The sequence below is a fragment of the Pleurodeles waltl genome, chromosome 7 (genome assembly GCF_031143425.1).
Source record: "Pleurodeles waltl isolate 20211129_DDA chromosome 7, aPleWal1.hap1.20221129, whole genome shotgun sequence".
Taxonomy (NCBI): domain Eukaryota; kingdom Metazoa; phylum Chordata; class Amphibia; order Caudata; family Salamandridae; genus Pleurodeles; species Pleurodeles waltl.
The window spans coordinates 976,221,467-976,231,920 of record NC_090446.1 but is presented as its reverse complement, the minus strand read 5'-3'; positions in this window follow the sequence as shown (position 1 = coordinate 976,231,920).

Genomic DNA, 10,454 nt, shown 5'->3' with positions numbered 1-10,454 from the left:
CTCAAAGGCTCATGCCTCTTGTTACAGCGCCCCACGGCGCCCCAGCTAGTGGAGATGCCCGCCCCTCTGGACACAGCCCCCACTTTTGGGCAGCAAGTCTGGAAGAGATAATGAGGAAAACAAGGAGGAGTCACCTACCAGTCAGGACAGCCCCTAAGGTGCCCTGAGCTGAGGTGACCTCTGCCTTTAGAAATACTCCATCTTAATTTTGGAGGATTCCCCTAATAGAAATAGGGATGTGCCCCCCTCCCCTCAGGGAGGAGGCACCCTCAGACCTAAAGACACCCCTAAATTCAGTTTTAAGGGTGACCCTGAACCCAGGAAATCAGATTCCTGCAACTTACAAGAGGAAGAAGGACTGCTCACCTGAAAGCCCGGCAGAGACGACGGACAAGACAACTGACTTGGCCCCAGTCCTACCAGCTTGTCTCCAGACTCAAAGAACCTGCACAGCGATGCATCCAGTGGGCCCAGCGACCTCTGAGGACTGCCCTGCACCCAAAGGACCAAGAACCTCCTGAGAACAGCAATACTGTTCAGAAACAGCAACAAACCTGCAACTTTGAAACAACTTAAAAGAGACTCTCACTTCCCGCCAGAAGCGTGAGTCTTCACACTCTGCACCCGACGGCCCCAGCTCAAGTTCAGGACAACAAACACTACAGAGAGGACTCCCAGGCGACTCCAACTACGTGGACACCCTGAGTCGACTCCCCCTGCACCCTCACAGCGATGCCTGCAGAGAGGATCAGAGGCTCCCCCTGACCGCAAATGCCTGGTAACAAAGGAACCCAACGCCTGGACCATGCACATCACCCGCAGCCCCCAGGACTGAGAGGAGTCACCTACCAGTGCAGGAGTGACCAGCCAGCTGCCCTGATCCTAGCCCAGTCGGTGGCTGGCCCAAGAAGCCCCCCCTGTGCCCTGCCTGAATCACCAGAGTGACCCACAGGTCCCTCCATTGCTTTCAATAGAAAACCCAACACCTACTTTGCACACTGCACTCAGCCACCCCTATGCCGCTGAGAGTGTGTTTTGTGTGCTTGTGTGTGTCCCCCTAGTGTTCTACAAAACCCCCCTGGTCTGCTCCCCGAGGACCCAGGTACTTACCTGCTAGGAGACTGGAACTGGAACCCCTGTTGTCCATAGGCGCCTATGTGTTTTGGGACCTCCTTTGACCTCTGCCCCTGTGTTGATGGTACTGTGGCTTTGGGGTTGCCTTGAACCCCCAACGGTGTGCTGCCTATGCCCAGGAAACTGACTGTGTAAGTGCCTTACTTACCTGAAAAACTAACCAATATTTACCTTCCAGAGGAACTGTTGATTTTTGCACTGTGTCCATGTGATCGGTTCCCGTGTGGAAGGAATACTCGAACGCATTGGTCAGGTGTACCAGTGTTTTATTAGAACAAGAGGATAGTCGGTGAGGTATGGTGCAGGTAAGTTTTAAAGGGTTTTTCTCCTTTGGGTGGTTGGTGATTTCTTGTTGTGGTCGCTCTCACTCTTCTCTCTCTTTTATTTCCTTGGTGTACAGGTGTCCCGGGAGGTACATGTGAAGAGAACAGAGGACATAAGGTAAGTGGAGGGATCACTTTTGTTTTTTTTTTCTCTTTCCTTTCTCTTTCTAGTCTCTGCCTGTTTTACTTCTTGTTTTCCAACGGCTATGATCTCACTGTCTCTCTTTTGCTTGCTGTCTCTCTTTGTACATCTGTTCTGAAACCGCTCTTCTGGCCTTTTCAGTGCGTTAATGTTTTTCCCCTTCTTCCGTTGTGCCTTCTATAGTTTCGTAGGTGCAGTGCCTTTAAAGTGCCTTAGTCTATATACAAAAGTGCTTCAGTGTGCTCGATGCGAGAGGGTGTCTGTGCTCTGTTTCCCCCCCTCCCCTTTTATTCCCTCGTTCCTCCCCACCTTTTCTTCTCCCCCCCTACCCCTTTCATACATCTCTCTCTCACTCTCGCTCTCTTTCTCTCTCTTTTCCCCACTCAGGTATGTAATCCCACGCACCTGGGTTCGCCACGCTTCTCCAGAAGCGTGGCGGGCATTAGTGTTTCGTCCTCCCGGCTGCCTGCTCCCGCGGGACCTGTCAGACGTCTCCAGCTGGTTTCTCCAAGTTGCATTCGGCAGTTGCTGGGTCCGGGTCTCGAAGCGCCGCCCTTCTTCTTCTTTGGTGACCTCCGGTAGCCTGATTCTTTCCTCCTCTTGTGATCGTCCGTCCGCTTCCTCCACACCATCGATCTCTACCAGTGCTGTCGGAGGCAATTTTAACCTGGCGGCGCCCCGCCGATCCTGACGGGAGGCGGGTCAGGCAACGGTCCCCAGGGGCAGAGTCAGTACAGGACATGGAAGTGTGCGGGTGATCGCCAATCAACCCGTCACAAACACTCCCTCTAGAGAGTGGACTGTCGAGACACGGAGATGCAGGATACCGAGACAGAAAATCAGCCGTCACCATTTGGCTACCTGGGAGATGCTGGATCTGAAACGAAAAAGGTTGTAAGGAAAGGAACCAGCGCAGCACCCGGGAATTGGTGTCCTTATGATGGGCGAGCCAGGTGAGAGGGGCATGGTCTGTGACCAGGGTAAATGTTCGGCCAGACAGATAATATCGAAGAGATTCAATAGCCCATTTAATGGCCAAGCACTCCTTTTCAATAGCCGGATAGTGCCGTTCACGCGGGAGAAGTTTCCGGCTGATGTACAGAAGGGGGTGGAGAGACTCATCATCCTGAGGCTGCGTTAGCATAGCCCCAAGGCCTACCTCCGAGGCATCAGTTAAGAGCACAAAAGGTTTATAAAAATCTGGACAGCAGAGGACTGGTGCAGAGATAAGAGCGGTCTTGAGTCTGTCAAAACTACCCAACTCGGTATCCGAAGGAGGTTTAAGTGTATTGGGACATGTCTTTTGCAACAAGTTAGAAAGGGGTTCGGCGATGGTTGAAAAATGAGGAATAAAACATCTGTAATAGCCAACAAGCCCCAAAAACGCCCTAATATCTTTTTTCTTTTTCGGATAGGACATCTGGGAAATAGCGTCTAGTTTCTCTACTTGGGGTCTTATTTTACCCCCTCCTACAACGTAACCCAGATATTTAATACTAGTTTGCCCCAGTCTACACTTCTCCGGATTGGCGGTTAACTGAGCTTTTCTAAGGACACTTAGAAAGGACTCAAGGTGGGACATGTGTTCAGCCCATGTTTTGCTATAGATAACGATGTCATCCAGATAGGCAGCTGCATACTGCCTGTATGGTCGTAAAATGTCATCCATGAGTCTTTGGAAGGTGGCAGGGGCCCCGTGTAACCCAAACGGCAAGACAGTGAATTGGTATAAGCCTGAAGGGGTGGAAAAGGCTGTTTTTTCTTTATCCTCCTCTCTCAGGGGTATTTGCCAATATCCCTTCGTGAGGTCCAGTGTGGTTAGATATTTGGCCTGACCCAACCTTTCAACCAGCTTGTCAATTCTAGGCATAGGATATGCATCAAAGTATGTTAAGTTATTGACACCGCTATAATCAACACAAAATCGGGTGCTGCCGTCGGGTTTAGGAACTAACACGACTGGCGAGCACCAAGGGCTGGCTGATGGCTCTATAATACCGGCTGCTAACATGGCCTGGACTTCCTTCTCTATAATTTTCTGTTTGGCTTCAGGGATGCGGTACGGTCTCTGTCGAGATACCGTATTTTCTTTAAGGCGAATGGGATGTTGTATTAGGGAGGTTCTTCCTGGATATTTGGAAAATACGTCTTGATTTTGGGTCACCACGTGCTGTAGCTGGTTAAGATATTGCTGCGTCAGATTAGGATTGATCCAGGGCTTTCCTGGACTAGATACATTGTGGGGTGTAAGAATGGGATACGGAATGTCCTCATTTACCTCGGCGGTGACATAGTGGATGGTCTGTCCATCAGTGGGTTCTATCCATTTCTTAAGAAGGTTGATATGATATATCTGTTCTCTTCCACCGTTCTGGGACATGGATAACTTATACGTGGTGGGGTTTATTTGTGCAGTTACTTCAAAGGGACCTTGCCATCGGGCCAATAATGTATTATCAGTGCTGGGGAGTAAGACCAGTGCTTTATCACCGACTGCCAATGTTCTAACAGCACTGTGAGTGTCATACGACTGCTTTTGCTTTTGCTGGGCAGCACGTAAGGCAGTGTGGGCTTCTTCCCATACGGTATTGAGGTTTTCTCGCAAATCTCGGGTATAAGTTAACAAATCTTTGACCTCTTCTTCAGTGTCTTCCCATTGTTCCACTAACATATTTAGGAACGTACGAGGTTGTCGGCTGAACAACATTTCAAAAAGGCTATGACCTAAAGAGGATTGCATATGGGTCCGGATAGCGTATAGGACCAGAGGAAGTTTCTTTTCCCAATCCTTACCCGCCTCAGATATACTTTTCCGTAGGAGAGACTTAATGGTTTTGTTGAAGTTTCTTTTCCCAATCCTTACCCGCCTCAGATATACTTTTCCGTAGGAGAGACTTAATGGTTTTGTTGTATCTTTCCACTAGTCCGTCTGTTTGGGGTTGGTATACAGAAGTACGGATTTGTTTCACCCCTAGTGATCGACAAACCTCAGACATTAGTCTGGACATAAAAGGAGTCCCCTGATCCGTTAACATTTCATTCGGGAATCCTACCCTCGAAAAGAACTCTATCATTGCCTGGGCAACTGCTTTCGTATGCATACTGGGGAGGGCAATGGCTTCTGGATATCTCGTGGCATAATCCACTAATACTAATACATATTGTCTACCTCGGGTAGAAGGGGTGAGAGGACCAATAATATCCATTCCAACTCTGGTAAAGGGAATATCTATGACTGGAAGTGGTTGTAAAGGAACAGATCTTGTATTAGAGGGATTGTATAGCTGGCATTTTGTACACTCGGAGCAATGCCTACGAACCTCTCCATAAACACCCGGCCAATAGAATCGTTTCAGTACAGCTTCCTCTGTTTTCTCTCTTCCTAAATGGCCTTCCCCATGATCCCCATGTGCTAGCTGTAATACCTGTTGGCGGTGGCTATGGGGAACCACTAATTGCAGGACATTCCCTCTTGAGTTGTTGGGTTTCCTATACAATAGATTCTTTTGGATCAGGAATCTGGGACCTACCCCTTGTACTGCCCCGATGGTTGCCTGTTGCCATGCATGCTTCAATGTGGGGTCTTCATTCTGACTGTGTCGGAAATCCCCAGTGATCGTACAAACTGTTCCCGCATTTCTAAGTTTCTCCGGGGAGGCGTTATTCTGCCCATAAGAACGCCGTTGCTCCCTTTTTTGTCTCCTACTGAGATTAGCTCGCACGGGTTTTAGGTCCTCTATAACCACCCCACTGGGTGCCTCCTTCCACCAGTCTCTAAACACATGCTCCTGTCCAGCCTTCTCTAATAAAGAAGGAAATCCCTCATAGTCAGTCCCTAGTATAATATCTTCCTCTAATTTAGAGAGTACCCCGACCTGTAATTCCTCAGGTTGTTCACTCGATTTCAACCAGATCGTGGCAAGGGGGTAGTATCGTCGATCACCGTGTACACAGGCGATGAGTACTTGAGTTTCCGGATCTTCCTGACCTGGTAATACCAGATTACCTCTGATAACACTCTGGCTGCAGCCTGAATCAATTAACGCTGTTCTTTCTATACCATTGACAAGGATAGGGAGAGTATATTTGGGTTTTCCCCCTCCCGTCCAAAATACTCTCCCTTTAGTCAGGCCGATCTCCATGGGTTCTTCTGCGTCTTTTCTTTGAGGGCAATACCTGGCTATGTGGCCCCATTCAGAGCAGTTGTAACATTGTGGGCCTGTGCCGGGGTATCCGGAACCGACTGGGCCCATAGGTTGAGGGCGGTCAGATCCATGGCTTGCCACAGGTCGATGGGGAACAGTTCTAGATACACCTGGTCGGATTGGAGGGGGATGAGCTTTTCTTCCGGTAGCACTGAAGTCCGGACTCCTATGATAAGCACAGGCTAGATCCATAGCCGTTTCATTAGTGAGACCGGGATGTTGCCGTACCCAATTGCGAGTAGTAGAAGGTAATGCGTCCAGGTATTGCTCTAGGACTATAATATCAAACATTTCTTCCCTGGATTTTTCAGAGGGATGTAACCACCTGCCAGCTGCGTGTTGCACGCGGTAGTATAAAGTGCGAGGGTTCTCCTGATGCTGCCATTTCATTTGTCTGAATCTGGTCCGGTAGCTTTCACTGTCGAGGCCCACTCTTTCTAGAATGGCTTTCTTGATGTCTCTATAGGGAAGAGTCCCACTCGGATTAATAGCTTGATAGGCAGACTGCAGGTGATCAGTGAGAAGTGGGGCTATGTACTGGCCCCATTTATCCTCGGGCCAATTAGCTGTGCTAGCTACCCTCTCAAAGTTTGTGAAGAATGAGTCGGGATCTTCCTGCTCCTGATACCGCTGCAACACACTGCTCGGTACATTAGGGTGTAGTTTAGTATGGGCGATAGTGTCTGTCAGCTTCCCCAATGCAGTCTCATGCACCAGCTGATTACTGGCCATAATTGGGGCCTGACTCTTAAGAGCAGTTTGTAATGCCTCCCGCTCTTCTTTTGCCTCTTTCATTTGTTGCTCCCATATTAACTGTAGGTGGCGTTGTCCTTCAGCTAATTGTGCGATTACATCAGCCATGGTTGCCTTTTCTTCCATGGTGGGGATACTATCTTAATCCCACTTCTGACACCACTTGTGATCGGTTCCCGCGTGGAAGGAATACTCGAACGCGTTGGTCAGGTGTACCAGTGTTTTATTAGAACAAGAGGATAGTCGGTGAGGTATGGTGCAGGTAAGTTTTAAAGGGTTTTTGTCCTTTGGGTGGTTGGTGATTTCTTGTTGTGGTCGCTCTCACTCTTCTCTCTCTTTTATTTCCTTGGTGTACAGGTGTCCCGGGAGGTACATGTGAAGAGAACAGAGGACATAAGGTAAGTGGAGGGATCACTTTTGGTTTTTTTTTCTCTTTCCTTTCTCTTTCTAGTCTCTGCCTGTTTTACTTCTTGTTTTACAACGGCTATAATCTCACTGTCTCTCTTTTGCTTGCTGTCTCTCTTTGTACGTCTGTTCTGAAACCGCTCTTCTGGCCTTTTCAGTGCGTTAATGTTTTTCCCCTTCTTCCGTTGTGCCTTCTATAGTTTCGTAGGTGCAGTGCCTTTAAAGTGCCTTAGTCTATATACAAAAGTGCTTCAGTGTGCTCGAAGCGAGAGGGTGTCTGTGCTCTGTTTCCCCCCCTCCCCTTTTATTCCCTCGTTCCTCCCCACCTTTTCTTCTCCCCCCCCTCTACCCCTTTCATACGTCTCTCTCTCACTCTCGCTCTCTTTCTCTCTCTTTTCCCTACTCAGGTATGTAATCCCACGCACTTGGGTTTGCCACGCTTCTCCAGAAGCGTGGCGGGCATTAGCGTTTCGTCCTCCTGGCTGCCTGCTCCCGCGGGACCTGTCAGACGTCTCCGGCTGGTTTCTCCAAGTTGCATTCGGCAGTTGCTGGGTCCGGGTCTCGAAGCGCCGCCCTTCTTCTTCTTTGGTGACCTCCGGTAGCCCGATTCTTTCCTCCTCTTGTGATCGTCCGTCCGCTTCCTCCACACCATCGATCTCTACCAGTGCTGTCGGAGGCAATTTTAACCTGGCGGCGGCCCGCCGATCCTGAGAGTCCCACCAATCACGGGACGGGAGGCGGGTCAGGCAACGGTCCCCAGGGGCAGAGTCAGTACAGGACCTGGAAGTGTGCGGGTGATCACCAATCAACCCGTCACGGTCCACTTTTAAAATAGCTTATTGCAATTACAACCAAAACTGTGTGTACTACTGTTTTAAATCAAAGTTCTATACTTACCTGTGTGAAGTACCTTGCATTGTATGTACTTACCTCAAATTTGAATCTTGTGGTTCTAAAAATAAATTAAGAAAGGTATTATTCTAAATAAAAACCTATTGGCCTGGAGTTAAGTCTTTGAGTGTGTGTTCCTCATTTATTGCCTGTGTGTGTACAACAAATGCTTAACACTGCTCTCTGATAAGCCTACTGCTCGACCACACTACCACAAAATAGAGCATTAGTATTATCTAATTTTGCGACTATCAACCTCTAAGGGGAACCCTTGGACTCTGTGCACACTATCTCTCACTCTGACATAGTATATACAGAGCCAACTTCCTACACCAATTGTATGATTTTTAATGCATTTTTAAATGTGACTGCCTATTGATTCCTATGGTGTGTCATTACGCACAGAAAGACTAACTTTATTAAAACTTTGAAAAATCATATCTGATAAAGTACTTAACGTATCTTGACCATCTTGGTCTTAAGAATTATATTAAAATCTGAAGTATTTTTATAAAATTGGTCTTGTTATTCCTTGAGTGTGTGTGGTGCATGCTTGATACTGTGAGTACAATAAATGCTCAGCACTTCTCCAAAATTAGCCTAACTGCTCGACCAAGCTACCACAAAAATTAGAGCATTAGGTGATCTAGTTTTACCTCTGGAAAACGTGTGGTTGCCTGGAACCCCTACACAGTGTGTCTAGTTTGTACACTACATAGAAGGCCAGCCTCCTACAGCAGTTCTATAAAAATTGTTAAATAAAATAAAAGTGACTTCTGGAAATATATCAACACAGGAGCAGATAAGGAAAACACTACTTGAGTGTGTTAGAACTTGTGACTGACAGCAGGGTTAGGCTATCCGTTTTTTGGCACAACCACAATACGTGCCACACTCTGTGTTAATAAAAAGATAAGAGACTGGCCCTGTATCACCTTTCGATAACCCTGACTTTAAACCAATATCCCATTCTTTCTGATACTTGTTGTTTTGCTTTCAATATTGTTACAAAGGGCTTAACATCTCTCGCAGGCCGTCTTCTTTTGGCTAAAAAGCCAGAACTGACTGAAGAGGCCACTTGGCAATTATGCCTACTAGCATTTTATGGCCTTAATATGTGGAGAAGTGTGGCACAATGGTTAGAGCGGCAGACCCTGGTGCAGAGATCTGGCCCAGGACCAGGGTTCAATTCCTGCCTCAGCGGGTCTTGGGCTCAATTTCCTTGGACCAGATAATTCTTGCCTCAGTGCCTAATCTAATTAATGGGTCCCACTCTGTAACTCTGGGCAATAGCTTGCTTAATCTCCACAACGGCCCTGACAGCGCTTGGATGCCTAGATTCACCCTGGGGGTTGCCCAGGAGTGGGTGCATAACAGGCAAAAGCCAGGAGGGATTCCACAGCAGTATGTGTACAGCACCTTGAGACCCTAACCTAAATTTACATTTACAAAAAATGTCATTATTTTACCAATCTCAGCCACATGTTACTGGCACACTTTCACAGGTATTCATTTGCCTTAATGTATTGTTTGGCTTGTGTCCTTCTTTAGATACCGAGTTGTGAGAAGATATTCTTGGAGCCAATATTTTGCCAATAAGAAACAGAATAAATACACAGCCAAGCCAAAAACTATTTTAATTATTTTCAGTTCTGTACTCTGTAAACAAAATAACCAGATCAAATGTGAAAACCCTTTATCTCTGTACAATAAGTAAATTAAGACTAGGAAAACAAGTGTTTTAGTGATACTGTGTAACACCAAAATACTAGCAAATGAATTTAAGAATTTTTGTCTTTGCAGCTATTTTAGGTAATTTGAAAATAATGTGCAAATAGAATATTCTCTGTAACACTTCATTTTCCTGGCATGGCATTTTAGCCACTTTCTCAAGTGTGTTCCTAACATTAGATTCTGTTTCATCCTGCTTTTGAGGAGAAATGCATAATACTGAGTGTACAAAAATTACTGGGTGAACTTGCATAATTCAAGTGAAGAGGTGAGCAGAAATCAGAGCTGGAAATGAGAACATGCCGTAGAGAAAAACAGCAAAACTCTACATTGGTTGTCATCACATTACTTGTGGCACATCTCAATATGAGTCCTTTACTTTGTTACATTCCTCACCATTCTCAGGAAGGGTGCTATACAAGTGACGGGCAATGTCATAAAGTTGCAGGATCATATCAGGCTACTAGAGCAATCCTTAAGCCCATGCAAACCCGTGTATAAAAAAAATACCAGGCAACAGTGGTTTACGTTGGTATTACTTTCACAATAATAAAATATTCTATTGAAGCGTATGTAGGAGCTAGCATGGAAATGGTAGTCAGTCTTCCTCTGGATCTTTTCAGAGAAAGCAGTTGGCATCAAATCTACTCTCACAATTCTGTGAAGCTTATCTGGCTCCACAAAGAGGACCAATGATCACTATTTAAGTTTTGGGAGTTTATTAAAAATTAGTAATCAGTCCAATAAATGAATGAACGTATTAAAATCAGGTTATAGAAGTGCAAAATCAAAATCGGCAAACAGAAACCCCGAAACAAGTTAAATCTATTCAATGTAAGGCATGTAAAGATCACAGTCACAGCGGTGCAA